The sequence below is a fragment of the Kogia breviceps genome, chromosome 17 (genome assembly GCF_026419965.1).
Source record: "Kogia breviceps isolate mKogBre1 chromosome 17, mKogBre1 haplotype 1, whole genome shotgun sequence".
In the NCBI taxonomy this organism is placed as follows: Eukaryota; Metazoa; Chordata; class Mammalia; order Artiodactyla; family Physeteridae; genus Kogia; species Kogia breviceps.
In genome coordinates, this window is record NC_081326.1 from 37,471,853 (window position 1) to 37,492,544 (window position 20,692).

At 39.5% G+C, this 20,692-nt stretch overlaps 1 pseudogene; it reads left to right on the forward strand.

The window, feature by feature from the left end:
* Positions 1 to 285: 285 nt before the first annotated feature.
* LOC136792887 (tigger transposable element-derived protein 1-like) lies at positions 286 to 4,979 on the forward strand (annotated as a pseudogene).
* The last annotated feature ends 15,713 nt before the right edge of the window (positions 4,980 to 20,692 follow it).

The window sequence follows — 20,692 nt, forward strand, 5'->3', positions numbered from 1 at the left end:
TCCTCTTCCTAGACGCACTCCTCCATTCACACAGGCATGTAAATATGTTCCTAACAAGTGTGTTCATTCATTCATTCATTCATTTACCCAACAACTGTTTATTGAGTACCCATTATGTGGCAGGCACTTGCTAGATGCAGTGTACCTGAAAAAACACAAAACAAAGTCCTTGCCTCCTGGAAGTGTCAGCCTACTGGAGAAATACATGATAAATATAAAAACAAATAAATAATTATAAAATGCAAATTCCTGTGAATAAACAGCAGCAGAATACTGAACGCTAGAATGGCAGGTATGCACGTGTACTCATAGCAATGTCCCAAAAGGCTCACCCAAGAAGCCAGTCAGTTGAGATGGGAGCACTAATATGTTTATATTTAATTTACATCAGTATCATTTTAGGAAAGGAGGATTGGTACATCTAAGCTGGTGCTATTACCCCCAAATACTAACATTTAAAATACAAGGTCACATTTTCCTAGCTAGGAAAGGCCCACAATTGCAGGGGCAGGGAGTGGGAGGTTGGGAAGTGTGGCTTCCATCTCTGGGCTCACTGAGGTTGTAATGCTGAGGGCATCTCTGGGAGACACTCGCTGGAGCATTTCAGTATTGATTCAATGCCTCTAGTAGGTCTTGCATGAGGTCATGGCGAGGCTGGACCTCTTAAGTTTGGTGCACTTAGGGCTGAGTTCTGAAGTTGGACTGACTTGCACAGTTGCAGCTTATTTTCATGAAACAGAACCAAAATCCTTTTTAATGCTTTCTTTTTAAAATAGCTCCAGTTAAAGAAAAATTGAGTTCCTCATTAGTTGTAAGTTCCCCTTATTGCTAGCTCAGAGATTGAAATCCACATATCATTCACCAAACAGCATTAGCGGTGGGCCATTCTGAAGCAGCCTTTTCACAGAGTAACTCTATACCTCCTCAAGATAAAGATCATCTGCTAGACAGGTAAGCCCAGTTCTGCTGGGGGTCGGGTGGGGCGGACTGGATTCAGAGCTTTTCTGTAGACTATAGAGTCAGCTAACAACTAGGTTCTGGCCACCAGCTCGCAGCCAGCAGGACAACAAATCACTTTCAGCCACCGCTCGACAAGCTTGGATTTAAACCACTGACCAATAGGTAAAAGACCCTTTACTGCATCTTGGCTCTTCTACACCACACTTTCATCTATCATTGTTGCCCCAGGCCCAATAATTGGATGAAAAAAGATTTGATTAAGTGTAAGATTTATGAGGTTCTACATTGAGACAAATTGTAATTCGATATAAGCCCATTCTCGAAAAAGGGCTAGAATATGAACAAAATTCTTTACTCGTTTATCTATACCTTTACAAACACATGCATACACGCACGCCCCTACTAATATCCATACATACTGTTCGTCAACTTGTCACTCAGAAAGACTAATGACAATTATTCACCTTGAGCATTTGGCAGATATAAAGGGACACTACTTTGGCAGTGATCAAAAATCATCTTCCTTTATGGTTCTTAATCAAAAATTTATTTCCCATTGACTAACCCCAAGAAAAGGTTATCATCTACTTCTGCCTGTACTTATTTCAGTACGAACAAGAGATTCTTTTCTCTCCCATCCTCAGCAGTTCAGAATTACCATCATTCCAAAGACCTCTTTGGGTTCCTTGATCAGAAGAGGCATTTAACAATGTCATCCATGATGTATTGCGTATTTAATTGTACTATGCAGCTATTCAAAAAGCATTCAGAAGTAATCATTTAGCATTAATATCCCAGGGCAATCCAAGGTCACAGTACACTAAAAACTAATTCACAGTGGTTCAAGAATGCATTTTTCATGTATGGAGTAACATAATTCTTTTATGATAAAAGTGATAGTGGTGTTACAGAATGATGAGATATAAGAGATTCTGAATATCCATCATTGCACCAACTGTACAAATGGCAAAGTCAGACCTTTGTTCTTCTCATAACTCAACACACCACGAACCTGTATTAACCACCACTGACCATGTTAACCTTTTATATGACTGACCACATTTCAAGGAGAAACAGTGCCTTATTTATTATCATAGACAATACAAGTATTCAATATTTATTGTAATCACTTCACTCTCATATTTTATTATCTCCTATTTTCTATGGTCATTCTAATATCTAAACTTTCAACACATCTATAGGTAAAGGCTGTCTAGTGAAAAATTATACACACACATTTATGAGTGTGTGTATGTATTTTATCAACTTCCTTACAGGAATGCTATGGAAGATAAAATTATTATAACTTCCATAAAATATCTACCATGCTAAAATAATACTGTCCTGAGGCAACAGGCCCTCTACACAATGAAGCTTGGGCAGGCTCCATCCTCCAGGACCTATCATCTCTCACACCCCACACCATTAGCAGTGCTGTATTACAATTTGCTGCCATTCAGCAGGCAACATATGAGGAGTTATTTCAGCAATTCACAGGCAATATTGTCATTTGTTAATATACTAAACTCTGCATTCAAAGGTACCAGACTACCTTACCAATCCACTGGTGGTTTTTTCCTATTTCTTTATATTTCACATCCCAAGATCCATCTTCCCAATCAGTCCATACAGATTGGATAGAAGTCAGAAGTTTTATCCTGTTCAGAGGGTCATTCAAAACTATTAATAAGCATTATCATAACCTGTGTTTAAGGCACTATTCTAGGTGCTGGGTATGAGTTGAGGTTGGGCATGTCTTTATGGAGACATGATACTGAATTATAAAACATGAATAAAATACAGGCAGACTTCATTTTATTGTTCTTCGCAGATATTGCTCTTTTTTTTTTTTTTTTACAAATTAAATGTTTGTAGCAACTCTGGGTTGACCAAGTCTACTGGCACCGTTTTGCCAAAAGCTTTTGCTCACTTCCCATCTCTGTGTCATATTTTGGTAATTCTCACAATATTTCAAACTTTTTCATTATTATTATATGTGTTATGATGATCTGTGATCAGTGAACTTTGATGTTACTGTTGCAGTTGTTCTAGGGCACCACAAACCATGCCCACATAAGACGGTGAACTTAATTAAGAAATATCGTGTAAGTTCTGACTGATCCACCAACAGGCTATTCCCCCATCTCTCTCCCTTTCCGTGGTCCTCCCTATTCCCTGAGATACAACAATACTGAAATTAGACCAATTAACAGCCTTACTGTGGCCTCTAAGTGTACAAGTGAAAAGAAGAGTCACATGTCTCTCACTTTAAATCAAAAGCTAGAAATGATTAAGCTTAGTGAGAAAGGCATGCTGAAAATCAAGATACGCTGAAAGCTAGGTCTCTTACACCAAACAGTTAGCTAAGTTGTGAGTACAAAGGAAACGTTCTTGAAGGAAGTTAAAAGTGCTACTCCAGTGAACACACAAATGATAAGAAAGCAAAACAGTCTTATTGCTGATACGGAGAAAGTTTTAGTGATCTGGATAGAAGATCCAATAGCCACAACATTCCTTTCAACCAAAGTTTAATCCAGAGCAAGGTCCTAAATCTCTTCAATTCTATGAAGGCTGAGAGAGGGGAGGAAGCTGCAGAAGAAAAGTCTGAAGCTAGCAGAGTTTGGTTCATGAAGTTTAAGGAAAGAAGCCATTCCCAAAATATAAATATGCAAAGTGAAGCAGCAAATGCTGATGTAGAAGCTGCAGCGAGTTATCCAGAAGATCTAACTAAGGTAATTAATGAAGGTGATTACACAAAACCAACAGATTTTTCAATGTAGACGAAGCCATCTGACATTGGAAGGAGACTTCCTCTATGAATCTCATAGATAGAGAGGAGAAGTCAATTCCTGGCTTCAAAGTTTCAAGGATGGGCTGAATCTCTTGTTAGGGACAAACACAGCTGGTGACTTGAAGTTGAAGCCAAAGCTCATTTACCATTGGAAAAATCCTAGGGCTCTTAAGAATCATGCTAAATCTACTCCACCTGTGCTCTATAAATGGAATGGAATAATGGAATAACAAAGAATAACAAATAACAAATAACAAAGCCTGAATGACAGCACATCTGTTTATGATATGGTTTACTGAAAATTTTAAGCCCACTGTTGAGACCTACTGCTCAGAAATATATATATTTCTTTCAGAATATTACTGCTCATGAACTTGGTCATCCAAGAGCTCTGATGGAGAAGTAAAGTGAGATTAATGTTGTTTTCATGCCTGCTAACACAACATCCATTCTGCAGCCCATGGATCAAGGAATCATATTGACTTTCAAGTAATATTATTTAAGAAATAACATGTCATAACACCATAGCTGCCATAGATTGTGATTCCTCTGGTGAATCTGGGCAAAGTAAATTGAAAACCTTCTAGAAAGGATTCACCATTCTACATGCCATTAGGAACATTTGTGATTCATGAGAAGAGATCAAAATATCAACCTTAACAAGAGTTTGGAAGAAGTTGATTCCAAACTTCATGGATGACCTTGAGGGGTTCAAGACTTGAATGGAGGAAGTAACTACAGATACGATAGAAATAGCAAGAGAATTAGAATTAGAAGTGGAGCCTGAAAATGGTACTGAATTGCTGCAATCTCATAATAAAACTTTACCGAATGAGAAGTTGCTTCTTATAGATGAGCAAAGAAAGTGACTTCTTGAGATGGAATATACCCCTGGTGAAGATGCCGTGAATATTATTGAAATAACAACAAAGAATGTAGAATATTTCATAAACTCCGTTGATAAAGCAGCAGAAGGGTTTGAAAGAATTGACTCCAAATTTGAAAGATCTGTGGATAAAATGCTACCAAATAGCATTGCAAGCTACAGAGAAATCATTCATGAAAAGTCAGTCAGTGCAGCAAACTTCACTGTTGTTTTAAGAAATTCCCACAGTCACTCCAACCTTCAACAACCTCCTCCCTGATTAGTCAGCAGCCACCAACATCGAGGAAAGACTCTCTCCCAGCAAAAAGATTATGACTTGCTGAAGGCTTAGATGCTGGTTAGCAATTTTTACCAATAAAGTATTATTTAATTAAGGTATGTACATTTTTTAGATATAATACTATTGCACAATTAATAGACACACTGTAATGTAAACATAACTTTTTATGCACTGGGAAGACAAAAAATTTGTGTGACTCACTTTATTGTAGTATTCAATTTATTGCAGTTGTCTGGAACCAAACTCACAACATCTTTGAGGTATGTCTGTACGAGATTTGGCAAGTGATAACAGAGAACTGGAACAGGCATTGTATGACTAATAGTCAATGAACAGTGCAGATGCTCAAGTGTGAATTTGGAAGCAATAACATTACTGGTCTCCACCTGTCCTGTCCCTTGACCTCCAGGACAGCCATATTATAGCTCCAGGAACATATGTTCATGTTTCACCACCCTTGTTGCCTTTCTCCAGACTCCTGAGACGTTCTTTTCCCAACATTGCAAGGGGAAGGGGGAGTTCTAAGGATCTGATGAAATAAAAGAAATGTATAAGATCTGTGAAACTATCCCCAGGTTGAGCAATGGAATAGATCACTTAAACTAGTATAAATCTCTATTTTCAAACAATTTTAACACAAAAAGCCATCTTTGGGTGAATTAAGGAAACCAGTCATTCTGATTGCCGGTACTTTACATAGAAAGCTCTCTGCATTCATTTAATTGACTATCATCTTTCTTAGTTCTAGTCAGTAAATCCAGAAGCCAGTGGAACCTGGGGAATTCTTCAAACACTTATGCAAGATGCTTTGGCCTCTCAGCCTCTTGATGATGAAAAGTAAACCATTTCTTCCTCCTTCCCATTCTTTCTTTCTTCCCTTTGTCTTCCTCTTATCCCATTTTTTATGAGTGTAAGACTTGGAGGACTAGAAATATTATACCAAATTCAAAAAGAAAGAGGCTATAAGAAATGGAATAAAATATGGTGGGTTACCTAAAAATCTCTCGAAGGAGTCACTGCTACATTAGATCAATCTCCCACATTGTTTCCAAATAGCCAACTTCTCCATCACAGATCCTTGGGAAAGCCAGTAACACTGACTGATAGAGAATCGTGTAAATCTAAGAATAGCATCGATTGGAGTCTGCATTTTAGCATTTCTTATTCGGAGAGTATCGTAAATATACATACCCTGGCTTTTCCCATCCTCCTGTCAATCAACAGTCTTGGACAAATCTTATAGTCTTAGACATATACTGGCCTCGTTCATGAACAGAGCAAGGGAAGCAGGATTTACTAATATAATAACTTCCTTCTAAAATGAAGAAACTCTTCTATAATTTCCTCAGGCACATTTATTGTTGTCTTCACCCCCCCATCAACGACGTTACTGTCATCAACATCTCCATGTGTCTGCATCCCTAACAAATGATGCAGAGAGATGAGAGAAGAAAGCTGGCTAAGAGTTGCCAGGCCTGAGTTCCAATGTCTGTCACTCTCAAGTTTTCTGATCATATGCAAGTCATATACACATTCCAGTCTTACTTTTATCATCTCTAGGATGAAAATGTTAGATAACTCTCCTGTGTCCCTTCTAGATTTGATTTTCTATAATTCTACTTTAAAATGTTATCAATGAACAAAACCTTCCCCGTTGGACAGAGATTATCATGGAAAAATTGATCCAGACACTGTTTCTTTAAAATAAGGGGATATTGTTAGTCTTACCTTAAAGATTAAGAAACTGGAGTTCCGAATGGTTAAATTACTTACCCAAGGTCAGTAAGTTTATGAGTGGTGGGGTCAGTAGTTAAATTCTGATATGGTTGAACAGAGCCTGTGGAGTCAGATCTGGATTTTAATTTTAGTTCTACCACTTGCTGTGTGACCTCAGGCAAGTTGCTTGAGTTCTCTGAGCATTGATGTTCTCATTAATAGTATAAAGGGAAATAATATATCACCTACATCTCGGGATTGTTTTGATTTAACACATGTGAAAAATACCTAGTTAATGCTTGACACATAGTAGGGTTGCAGAAAGTGTTAGTGTCTTCTCTTAGTGACACCATGTTGCCCATGTGCATCAAAGGGAAGGTAAGCGTTTGGTCTAACACTGAGAAGGTGCTGGCAGCCATTGTTTGTTATAGTGGCTGGCTGACTGGAATTTAATCTCTGTGTCCTACTGCCCTCTTCTGGATATCAAACATCAGATCTGCTTGGGAATTCAGCTTACTGGTCCCATCTAATTGAGCAAACTCTGGACCTGGTTCAATAACACCCACTCCAGAGGTGCAATAGAATCCTGAATCAATTTCTGGATGCAACAAGTGTACATTGACAAGAGAGCCAAGAGCTAGAAATGATAAGAGATTACTGACTGCCATACCTGGTAGGTCTATGGTATGATGAAGTGGTTTAAGGTACGGTTCCTTTCATGTGTGTGCCAAGTAGTCTAACTCTGTTTGACAGTTCCAAGTCCATTACAAACACTAACCAACATTAAACATGTGTGGATAAACAGACATGAGTAACCAAAAATACACTTTGAGATGGACTTGGAAGGGACCCCTAACCTGTTTGAGGTTACTCACACCTCCAGCCTATCTGTTCAGCCATTGGTTTTGAACACTTATTTTTATCCAAGCTTTTAAACATTTAATTGTATTTATTCACAGAAATGTAATTCATCTGTTTCTAAGTCATTTACACCTTTTGTAACAAAGCGCTCTTTTGTATTAAGCTGATGTCCAAAAAGCCAAAGACAACCTTATAAGTATTCAGATATTTAGAAGTTTTTCTTAGGTGAACATGGTGAAATGTGTCAAATGAATTACAAAATATTTGCATTGAAAGTGGTTAGCATATCACAAGATAATGTACAGAGATTCAAAATATTGGAGAGTAAAAAAAAGAGAAAAAAAATTTTTAAGTAAAAAATATTGGAGAGTAAAAGTCAAATTACATTTGAAATGTACAAAGAGAAATTATAAACATTCTGAAAATAAATCCTTCTATAAAGTGAAGAATGACTTTCTGTGTCTAATCACACTCTTATTTATGTTTTACAAATCTCTATTATCACACATTGAGTGTGTTAAAGTGGGATTTGCAAAGCCGTATTATTTATTAGAAAACAGTAAGAACTGTCCTTGTTTTGACATTCATAGATGAGAAGGAGGGACGGAGTAGGAGCCCATCTCAGGACTACAAGATACTAGACATCTGCTATGTTCCCTTCAAGAGCACATGCACACTTTCAGACACACATACATGCACACACACACATGCACACAATTCACATGTCCATCTATTCATTCAGCAAATACTAGCAGCCTATAATTAATACCCAATTCAAAAATCATCTTATCAAAAAATCCCCAACATGACTCAACAAAATAAATGACCCTTTTCTCTATTACCCTGCCTACTTATTCATTTTTCTATTATTGCCTTTATTGCATTATAATTATTATTTATATGTCTACCCCTCATCTAGACCAAGAACTCAACAGAAGTATGATCTCTATGTCGTATTCAGATTTTTGTCCCCAGCACCTAACCTGATGCCTGGAACAAGTATATGCTTCAATAAATGTGATTGCGAAAATCGATAACTTGTTTGAAATCCTCTGGTTGTTTTGTCTGTGTGCTGGATATTACATATCTGAGTCAGCCAACTTCTAAAACACTTCTCTGCCCACAGACAGCAGCCACATCTCAGTGAATTCAGTAGAAGTGGCGGGTTTTCAGTCACAGACGGTATTCAATCATAGACTGGGCAACACCTCAGTGAGAACTGAAACATGAAATGGATGTATGGGCCAAATAACATTTCAGGTCCTTCCAGACATGGTCTCCTCTGATTCTAAGGGAATGCGTCCTTTCTCATCTACCTGTTCACCCTCTTTCTACACTCTGAGAACCCAAGAACCTTCAACGATACTGAATTCCTGAATACCCAAGATGTTACGCACATACTAGAGAAGCCAAAATGTACTAGGAAGGTGGACCCTGGCCCTATAAGTCACTAGGGAACTTGGTTAGAGTTCCTCCTCTCTCTCAGCGTCTCCTAAATTCTAAGGTTGTTCATCACTTTTTACTAATTTTCACACCTTCCAGCTGGGGCTCATTCTCTCTCACGTATGTTGGGATTCCACAGTCATATGGACCCTCCCACCAGCTGTAATCACAGCTGAAACAAGAGCCACTATGCACGAGTCGCTCTGCTCGACACGTTACATTCGTGATGTCATTTTGCCCCTAACAGGTAAGTACACTGTGATACCCGTGTTAAAGGATTAAGAAACAAAAACTGAGAAATTTGCCTGATTTCTACCACTAAAGAGTGGTGGAGCTGCAATTCAAGTCCATGGCCTTCCTATTCTGGAAAGCATTAACCCTTACCCTTAAGCCAGTGCTTCTCAGACTTTACTGTGCACACAAATGGTCTGGGGATCATGATTACAAGCTGATCCTGATTTAGTCAATCTGCGGAGGGGCCTGAGATTCTGCATTTCTCACAAGCTCCCAGAAGATAGATGTGCTCACCGTCTGATAACTCTTTCAGTAGCAAGACACTGTGCCATTCACACCTCCTAATTTCTGCTATGCCTTTAGCCTTTGAAGAGCTCGTTCTTCTTGGTGTCTCCCCAGATTTGGAACCAACCAAGAAGATAAGATGAGAGCATAGTGGGTGGGTTAATCATTTCTGGCGCATGCGCTCAGTCCATGAGTTATTTACCCACCTGACTAACTAGCACCATGACTGACCAGACAGAGGTCCAGTGCCTTGATGTGCCCTGCAAGCATCTCAGTCCACTGAAGAAGAAAGAAGACAGTCTTGTAACTCATTCTCCTCTGACCTAAACTCATCAGAATTTAAATGTAACTGTCAAAAGCAAAATATATATATATATATATATATATATAAATACATAAACAATGCATGAAGCTATTTCACAATATGTTATTTTAACTATCTACTCTTAAAGCAATTGGTAGTAAAATGTAAGGTTTTTAAGCTAAGCAAAAATACCAGCATTGAAGGAAGATCAGGACAAGCAAATTTAATGACTTAATATTGCACACTATAAAATCATTCCACTTGAACAACTTTTAATTCATTATAATGCATATATACCAATTATGCCTGATTTATGAAGAGAAGTTCAGCAGCACTGGATCCTGATATATAACACCGGTTGCCATGGCATCCAGCCTTTACAAGGACATCTTAAGGATCACAATGATGGTGTCAAGGTGACAAGTGTGACCTTCCATGGATTTAATGATAGATAATAATACTGTCCCATCAAAGAAAACACCTCAGACTCAAGGTAGAGCATATATGTATATATGCAGCTTCTGATTTTATTAGAGATAGTTTAAAAGCAGCCAGAAGGAAATTGCATCACTTAGAAGCAAGTTTGTGTGTTTGTGTATATATACACACACATATACTTGCATATTCATATATCACATGCACATACCTTTAATTGACTATTACATTAGTCACCATATTCAATTAAAGGATGAACCTTTGGGGGGACAGAAGACTAGGTGAAACACAGGATTTTTCAGGCAGTGAAAGTATTCTGTATGATGCTGTAATGGTGGATACATGACATTATACATTTGCCAAAACCCATGGAACTATACAAATCAAAGCATGAAACAATGTAAATTATGGACTTTAGTCAATAATGGGTTGACATCAGTTCACTAATTCTAACATATGTACTTCACAAATAGAAGATAATAATGGGAGGATTCTGTGGGGGCGGGGGTGAATCGCTATACCACATACTCAAGTTTTTCTGAAAAATTTAAAACTGCCCTAAAACATAGTCTTCTTCGCAGTAATAATTCCTCCTAGAGGAACCACTAAAGAAAAAGCTCATAAATTTAGATGGTACAGTGAAGAAATAAGTGGTACTGCCAGGTGAGAAATGAAAAATATCTGTCTCACAAACTGGCCCTTTTCATTTCTCACTCCCCATCCCCTTTCTGGATTCCCAACATGCACATGCACACACACAGCGTCCTCATGCTGCCCTGTGCTTGACCAGAGGCTTCCACCATCGTCCTGACAGGAGTCCATCCGTATTCCAGACCTTGACTTGCCCATAAAAACATACCCACACTACTCTCCACTGTGACGACAGGGCAGCTGTCCTCACAGATATGATGCCAAAGGGGAGAAGGAAGTATTCCAACCACATCGTACAATTGTCGTGTAGACACTTGCATTCACTCCCGCCAGATAACGCCATGGTCCCACAGCTTGGCTTAGTCAAAGTTGCATGTCTTCAGCAGGCACCCAAGAAACAATTTTAATGGCAAGAAGAACATCTTTCAGATTCCTAGGTCTGGAAAGGGGATATTTTGAAACATGTGAGCCATTCGATGGCTTCAAACCCACCACCACTATCTCAAGAGCTGCTCTCTTTCCCTGTCAGTAGAAAAGGAAGGAAAGTCTACCTTCTGCACCAAGCCAAGTACATGTCAATGAAGCTCATCACATGAAGGGAAGAAAGTTCCTCTACATATGTGGTTATTTCATTAATAACCTGCTTTCATCCTGCTTTCGTCACTGTCACTCCTCTTCTGGTTTTGCAAAACATTCTCACATGTTCCTCCAGGCGGTTCTGTTTTGGTCTCTGCCCAGGGATAGTTCTTGGGACTGCTGGGACTGTGGAGACAGAAGCAGGAGAAAGTTTGGTGTCAAAGACGGAAGAAGAGAAGAAAATTGTAGCTATTCATGAGTTAATAAATTGCTCCACATACTTCCTGTAAGGCCCTCCTACCTACCCTTTAAAAAAGATTCTCCTCCTGGATATTTTCCTCCTGTCCACATTTCCTCTCCCCTTGAGTACCCGACGACTATTTCTGAACTTTATAGGAAGAATCAACCCCAGTGCTGCCCGGTATTCTATTCCACTTCAGCAAGGAGGCCTGGGAACCAAAATCCCTGAAAGAATGATCTTCTGTCTACGATTATTGTTATAAGTGTTCCTCTGGAACTCACTACTGGCCGTATGGTCTTTAGTTTTATTTGAGAACCTTCTTGGCTTGTTTTCTATTAAAGGCAAAGCAGGCAGAGAGCATAGTAAATGAAAAGATATTTCCAGCCAGGTTCTCAGTGAGATTTACTTTTCAGTAAATAAAGTACCGCTGGGAACAAACTGCACATCCTTTGAGATGTATTACTATAGTTCCTGTCATATCTGTCAATTCAGGAAAAGAGACAATTTGCTAAGTATCCTGTTTCCCTGGAAATTAATTCTTCTGTGAACTGCTTCAACTGCTTTGTCCTTTTACTTCCTAGATCAAATATAGACTCTTGGCTTCCTCTTCAGAGCCACCCAACACTTCAGCTCCCTCTCAGAGGCTCTCTTGCCCTCTTGACAAGCTGTGCTGTGGCCAGCCCATCAGCCGCTTTCTGGCTTTCCTGCCTGTGCACGTGACAGCCTCAGACTCATTGAAAATGTCAACTGCCTCATCCATTAACTGACTGCCTCCCAGAAGAAGACCCAAACTGATTAAACCAAAATGTTTATGCTTTCCCAGAACACCCCACTAGCTCCTTCTTTGGGGCCTTAATAGCAAGCAGATTGTTGTCCTTCTTCTTTCCTTAAAATAGTCTCCCATATTCAAAAGGTATTAACAATTTGAACCATCAGTTCCTACCTGCCCCAGTTCTGCCCTCCAGCAAGTACTAAAGTCAGCAGATTTAGTCTTCCCTGGTGCCCAGTGTTGGAGTTTGGGATTGGTAAGGAGCCATCTTTCCCTTTCTGGGCTCTTAACCATTTGAGAGCGGACATGAGCAGCCAGAGAGGAATCAGAATCCCTGATTTATTGTTTTGAAAGCTGGATTGGAGAATGTGGCAAGGCTTCTGTCCTCCCTCCTGAAAATTGGGTCCTAACTGCCCCTGACTCAAGCAGCCTGTGGCCAGGGGAGAAGCTGAAGCCAAGCAAGCAGAGATCTGGTCAGGCCTGGTAGGAATGTGTACTTCTTGGTCTGTTTACCACTGGAGAGTGGAGACACAGTCTTCCATGATGACGGGGCTCCATCAGGTCGAGAAGATCAAAAAAAGAGAAGCAGGTGCTAAATACTTCATCCATTAGCTGATCCTGTCCTAGAAATTATACTGTAGAAACAAAAAGTCTCAAAGTCTCAGGGGCTTACAGACATCAAGGATTATTTCTTGCTCGTGTATGTTACGCGGCCATGTGCACCTCAGCTCCACACCATCTTAACTCTAGGACCAAATTAATTCATCTGGGCCATTGCCAGCCAGATGGCAGAGGAGAAAGACATATAGCAAATCCCATCCTGGTATTTAAAGCTGCTGCTTAGAAGTGATCCATTACACTTCTATGTATTAATAGTAAAGAATCTGGCTTTGCCCAAAGAGCCATCTCAACTTTGCTCCCAGCTTCTGGGAGATAATCTACGTCCTGCCTCATAGCAATGTCTTCATTTAGGCCAAGGGCTGGTTATATGAACCTTAAGGGGGCCAGCAACACCTGATGGTCTTAAGGTGAGGGGTGGCCATGCCAGAAAAACCAACCATGGGACTTAGGAGAGGTGTTTTCAGTCAACCACCTTGGCAATTAATCAATAAATCATGCCTATGTAATGGAGCCCCAATAAAAACTCTGAAGACAAAGCTCAGGTGAAACTTCCCTGATTGGCAATACACCATGCATATGGTTTCACACTGATGCTGGGAGGGTGACACATCCCGAGCACAGTGGAACCCTTCCAGACTCTGCTCTATGCATGGCTTCCTTTGGCTGACTTTTCATCTGTATATGTTTCTTATAAGAAACTGTAACCATGAAAACAATAGCTTTCCTGGAGTTCTGTGAGTCTTTATAGCAAATATGAAAACTGAGAATGGTGTGGGGAACCTCTGAACTTGCATTAGGTGTCAGAAGTGAGGGTCGTCTTATGTGGACTCTCCCACTAACCTTGTAGTTGGTATCAGAATTTTTAAGCAGAACTGGCAGCCTGGAGGACTGTGCCCTCAAACTTTCAGTTTGGCTAACTCTGAGTAACTTCCATTCACATTTCTTCAGCCAGAGCAAATACTAGACCACGCTGTCTGAATTCATTGAGGCAGGGATGTATGGTCCTCCCACAAGAAGGAAGGATCTACCACAGTATTTCAGGTAAAGAATTATAAAGTCTTGAACTGAAGTGGCACCAGAGTGATGACAAGAAAAGACTAGATATTATGAAACAAAATCAAAATCAAGAAGATTTTGTGGTTGATTGGATGTAAGAGTAATGAAGTTAAAAGAAGAGAGAATCATTTCCACAGTTGTGGATGTTGGTGATACCATTCACTGAGAAGAACTGGATTGGAGATAAAAGGATTAATATTTAACATGTTAAATTTGAGGATCATTCAGGAAGAGGTGTTTGGTTAGATTGTATTGACCTAGAACTCAACAGAGGGATGATAGCTAGAGATAAGGATTTAGAATACATATCTGAATAGGGAGTAGTTGAGTGAATGAGATCACTAAAGGTATCTAGAATATAAAATGGGGAGGGCTGAGGATGGAATCCCAGGGCAATGCTTTCCAACCTTTTTTCATGTCAGGACACATAGACATTTGTGCAGCTCACTGGGTTAAAAAGACAAGGCAGATCAAGTCTGCAGGCAACCAGCCTGTAGGCTCTAGCCACTTCAAGGACTGAGGGGATCACTATCCATGATGATAGGGAAGCTCAGCCCTACAGAATAAATACATTTAGGTAACTGGAAAAGGACAAAGGAAAACTGAGGAAGGAAGGAAATTGGAATAATTGCCATCATGGAGGCCGGGAGAGGGAAGAGTTGTTAAAAGGAATTTCAGAGAGGTTGCATAAAATGAAAACTGAGAAGTATGAGCCAGTTTTGGCAAAGAGTAAGTCAATGATGAACTGAGAGAAAGGGGTTTTGTGGAGAGGTGGTGTAGAATCAAGAGTAGAGTGAGATGGAGGATAAAAGTGATAGAAAAAGATAAAACATGAGTAGAGATAACTCTAAGGCTGGGCTATGGATGAGAAGAAAGACATTGTTGACAGCTAGAGTTTGTCATCAAGTGTAGGGGGAGTTTTTTTAAGATGGGCAAGACTTGAGCATTTCCAAAAGGTGAAGACGAAGTACCAGCAGAAGAGGAGAAGTTCACAGTGAGGAAAGAGAGAGGGCAGTGATTTGTAAACAAGGATATTCAGAGGATGGGACCCAGAGCTCATATTAAGAGGAGGAAGGACAAAGTTTGACCTGAAGAATAAAGAAAGGAGGATTCATTAGAGCAGATATTGTTGAGCCATTGGTGCTGGGTGGCAGGCATGTTCAAATTTTTTCTGTCTGAAGTAGAAATGTCTGCCACCTGCACAGTATGAAAGCCATGAGGCAGGAGTTCAGAAAATACTATAAGCAAAGGTGCACGTGGTGCTTCTGGGTGGTGTTCCATTAAACTTGGAGTGTACGAAACCTTGTACCTTCTGTGTGTCTATATCCAAGTGAAGTAAAAAGGACTTACTCTCAGAAAATTAATTAGCCTCCAAAAAAAAAGTCTGTCTTTTTTCGCTCCATCACAAGACAATCCTCTGATTCATTGTCTTCCTACCTCAATCCATTCCAAATAAATTGTCCTTCTTTTTGTTACTTTAATATAATAAGCATGTTCCTGACTCAGGGCCTTTACATAAGCGATTCTTTCTGTGTAGAAGCTTCTCTGTCCAGCTATTGGTATGACATCCTCTCAATTGTTTGTATCTCTACTAAAACCTCATCTTATTTTAGAAGATTTCCTGTTCAATTATTTAAATAATACCCTTTCCTCTCTTTATTCCTATCCTGTTTTATATTTATTTGTAAGGTTTATCCTCACTGACGTGTTTTTCATTTAACTGTTTGCTTAATGTCTGTTCCTTCCTCCAACCCTGACCTTCGAGACAAGGACATAGTCTGTTTTGTAACATGCTATACACCAGTGCCTAGAAGCGTGCCTGGCAAATTCATGGCATAAACATTTACTAATCGAATTCCTTCTCCTTTCTACTTAGTGTCTTCTTTAGTGAAGTTGCTTCCCCCTTTCCGGTGTCCGTGTCTTTTAACTTCCCTATCTTTCCATCAGATAAGGAAATGATCTGCTGTTAGATAATTGTACCATAATTGCTTGATTACTCTTCAGTGTGATGATTTTTGGTCAATGTATTTCCTTAGATATCAGTTTACAATTCAAATTTTTATTTCTAATTGTGTAATAAAATGCTTTTTCCATATTAAAATGAATTTCAGCATCATAAGCAAATATTCAGAAATATTTTTAAACATAGGCCTTTTAGGTTGGCTAAGGGATTGGGGAGACAATGGCGAAAGTCACTCTCTCTTAACTAATCCTGCCTTATTATATGCCATTTCAGATCCCTTTGGCTTACAGTCCCCTGTTCCAGCCAGCACTGCACCAACCAGCCCCACACGGGCTCCAAACAACTTCATGCAGGTCCAACCTGACAGAGCCTTGCCTCATGCCACACTGTTGGCCTCTCATCTCATGTTCAGGGCTTCCCTCTAGATGCTGGCAGGCCCTACTTGGCATCCAGGAATGCACAATCAGTCATTGAAAACAGTTTATAGTCTGGGGGGTAGAACTTTGGACAAAGAGAGATTGGAGTCAGTGGATAAATCCTTCCCCACCTTCGGTCTCTGCAGTGGAATTTTGCCTCAGGATGAATCACACCTGCGGTCTCACCCATATCTGATTTGGATGATATGTAGATGAGACTTTAGACAGTTGATGCCGGAATGAATTAAGACTTTGGAGCTGTTGAGATAAAATAAATGTGTTTTACATGCAAGAAGGTCACGGTGGGGGTGGCACAGAGAATGCTATGGACTGAATTGTGTCCCCCTAGAACTCATGTTGACACTCAAACTCTCAATGTGACTGTCTTTGGAGATAGGGCCTGTAAGGAGGTAATTAAGGTTAAATAAGGTCAGAAGGGTGGAGTCCTAATCCCATCGGACTAGTGTCATTATAAGAGGAAGAGGCACCAGAGTTTTCCCTCTGCCATGTGAGGGCACAGCAAGACAGCAGCCAAAGAACTCTCACTAGAATCCAATCCTTGTTGGCACCCTGATCTTGGACTTCCAGCATCCAGAACTATGAGAAAATAAATTTCTGTTGTCTATGCCACCCAGTCTATGGTATTTTGTTACAGCAGCCAAGCTGACTAATACAGCCCCCAAGCAAATTGTCCTAAAATGTACTTTATACAACTTCTTGTAAGACAGCCAGGAGATCAAGCAGTCAGTCTCATCTAGGCAACTAGTTTGATAACATACCTCATTGTATCTCTCACTGCTTCCCCACCTCACTCCCCTTGGTCCTCATTTCTTTTCTCTGTAATAACGCCTCCTATTAGCATCAGGCTAATAGGAAGTGAGGGGAAAGAGTTCTAGGCACAAAGACATCAAGTGCAAAGGTCCTGAAGCAAGACATTGTTTCATGTTCACAGAAGCACTGAGATACCAGTATGGCTAGAGGGAGTCAGCAGGATAGAAAATATCAGGAAATGAGGTCAGTGAGTTATCAGAGAACCAGATCATGTAGGCTCTGTTGGAGAACCTTGCAGGTCAATGTAAGGATTTTGGATTTTGCTGTGAGATGGCACCTTTGGAAGATGTTGAACATTTGAGTGACAGGACCTGACTTGGGATTTCCCAAAAATATTTAAAAGGATCACTTTGAGATCTGTGATGAGAAGGGGAGACAAGGGTAAAAGCAGGGACACCAGTTAGGGCAGGGACTGGTGCTGTGATCTAGACAAGAGATGTTGGTTTGAGCCAAAATAACAGAGTGGAAATGTTTTGTTTTTTTTTAAATAGTGTTCATATTCTGAATTTATTTTCAAGAAGGAACCATCAGGATTTCAGGAAGATCACATCTTCCTTTCTCACCATGGAATTCCCAATGCCTAGAATAGGTAAGTGATCCATCCAAACCAGGCACTTCTCTGAGCAATCTAGAATCTTGAATGGGATCAATATCAGCCTTACCAGGTCATGTTGTCTTTCTGAAAATCCAGGCAACTTTTGTTCGTATCTGGCATTCTGCCATCTCCCTTACATTTTCTTTAATTTCTCTTGGACTACTGGCAGCAAATCTGAGAAAATATCTAAACATCTGTAGGTTTACATGTTTACAAGAAAACATTTCTCTACATAATTCCTCTGCATTAACAAGAATTGAATTCCTTTTAAACATAGGTAATTTCATTCCATTTTCTTTATTTATCTTGAACTTCTGTTTACTCAATAGTATCTTTTACTTTTCCTGCTAGCACCGAGAATGGAAGCCACCTGCAACACTGCCTATAATTAATATGACTTTACTATTCACCTGTCTGCATTAATATGGCTTTAATATTCCATGAAAATTCTGCCAGGAAGTTTTCTAAGAAAATGAAGTTGCATTGTTTTTTGTTGCAGGAACATGCTGAAAATCCATTTCTACAAACAATGAACAACTCTACTACCCTCATCAGAGTTAATAGCTCCTTCCACAGAAATAGACCTCCCAACCAGACTCACAACATGATTGTTTATCCTTCAAAATCCACCTGGCCATCATTCCTAAACAATTACATTATGAATTTTGCCCCATCCCAATCAGGCCCCACTACTGAAAGAACTGTTCTTAACTCAGACCCCTAAAAACCTCATAAATATCCATTTTTGCCCTCTTTCCGGTAAAACAGTTGTTTTCCTTACTGCTTCATTTTATCAAATGTGTCTTTTAGTGTCTTTTCAGGAAATGTTAACAGTTGATGGATTTTTATTCCTTTTTAGAGAATATGGAAGCCTAATAGGACCATGTAATTTCTATTTCCCTCTATCATTTTAACATTAAATCCTCCAGTAATGAGACTATTTGTTCTCCCTTTTTTGCCTTTTGGGGGTCTTTTGTTCAATCTTAGTGCATTTAGGGCTTTTTAATCTTCCACACATTGTTTCTTCTTTCACTTCTAAGCCTTCATCTCCTCACCTTCCAATGAGAGAAAATACTGCCTGCATCACAAGAAAATGAGGAGATTAAGCAAGATACTATTTCAGAATATATTTTGCTATGCAAATATCAGGGACAAAGTCCACCTTCATTTTCCCATAGCTCTTTGCATTGATCTCTATTTTGGTACCTACATGTGGCTCTCTCTCTTTCACTACAAACCTTGAAAAAGTAAGAGTTGTTATCCTTGTATCTGTCTTAAAACTTTGCACAGTCACAGTATTTGATCTAAAGTTGGTTCTTTGCAACACAGGGCAGTAAGGAAGGAGGCCAGACTGGGCAAAGGAGAGGGCTGCAGAAAAAGGAATAGGCAGACGAGTGTTTAACAAGTTTTGACTAAACTTGGAGACCTGAAGGCAAGTGTGCAGGTGCTGAACCAAGGTTAGGATCAAAAGTTCAAGTGTGTAGATGGAGGCAAGTGGCACTAATTATCTTTTGGTGAGGAACATCCTTGTTATAGAGAGGCCAAGCCCCCACAGAGGGCAGATGTGTTCCTGAATTGCCCTACTATGGTCAGAGTCCATATTTCATTTTTATAGTTTCTTTTTCCTCCCAAGTAAGCTTTCCTTCTATGGTCTCTGGCTATAAAAACCATTAAGTCAACTCAAAAATTCTCTTTCCACCCTTACTACAGTGTCCTGCTCTATCCAAAATTTTCTTCCTTTACCATTAGGAACCCCAAGATAACCAAGTCATTTTCTCAGAATATCCCACAATAGGTGATTGGAAAAGAAATCAGACTTACCCAGAACCACTGGAGAGCGAAAGGACAGTGTCTAAAAAGCAATTAATGGACAGGTGTCTACATAATATCTGAGCCTCTTCATTCTGTGAGAGGACATCCATTTACTCTGGCTCACGTTCAAACTGCTCTGGACAAGAAAATGTTCTGCGCTTTCCTTAAGGGGTATTATAGTACCCTCAGATCAGAAGAGCAAGATTCTGTAACCCAAAGATGCACATATTTTTAGAGGAATGCCATCTTTCCGTGAGCTGAGGCCCTCTCACTTTTATTTTTGAGCATTGTAAATAGTAAGAAGACTATGTTACCAAAAAAGGAGAGGAGGGAATTTTTTCTCACTCCCAAACACAAGAAATGTACTACAGAATTTGCCTTAAGTTCTTTTTAGTTGGGATGCTTTATTTAAATATATTATTTTGATATCAGGAACTAGCAGCAAAACTAATTATTTACTGATACGTTCATATACACAAACAAAAACACAAAAACACAAAACACCTTTCTAATGGATTTCTCAACAGTATTTCTAGTCAAGTGTCACAAATTCAGATGCTTCTAGGGATAAGGTAAAATGTTCAGTTATAGGGAATAGTAAAGACCATGGCAAACCTGACAGTACATGCCCTGCCTAAAAATATTCAAATTTATTTTTTTACCAGTACTATTTTTGCTAATTAAAGCTATCCCTGGCCATATTCAACTATGGGGGTCCACGTTTGTGATCTCTGCAAACAACTAACCTCTGTCAAGACTCCACATTCTATTTCTCTATCTCTGTTGATCTAAATAGACCATAAAACACTTCACTTTTGGTCTTACATGCAGCAAAACATTCTGGGAGACACGTCATCACAGTATGAATTCTAACTTTGGAATGTTCTCCAGTTGTGCTTCTAATATCAATAGCATTCTATTAGCTGGCCTCCAAATTATTATCTGGAGACATACTCAAGTTAATCA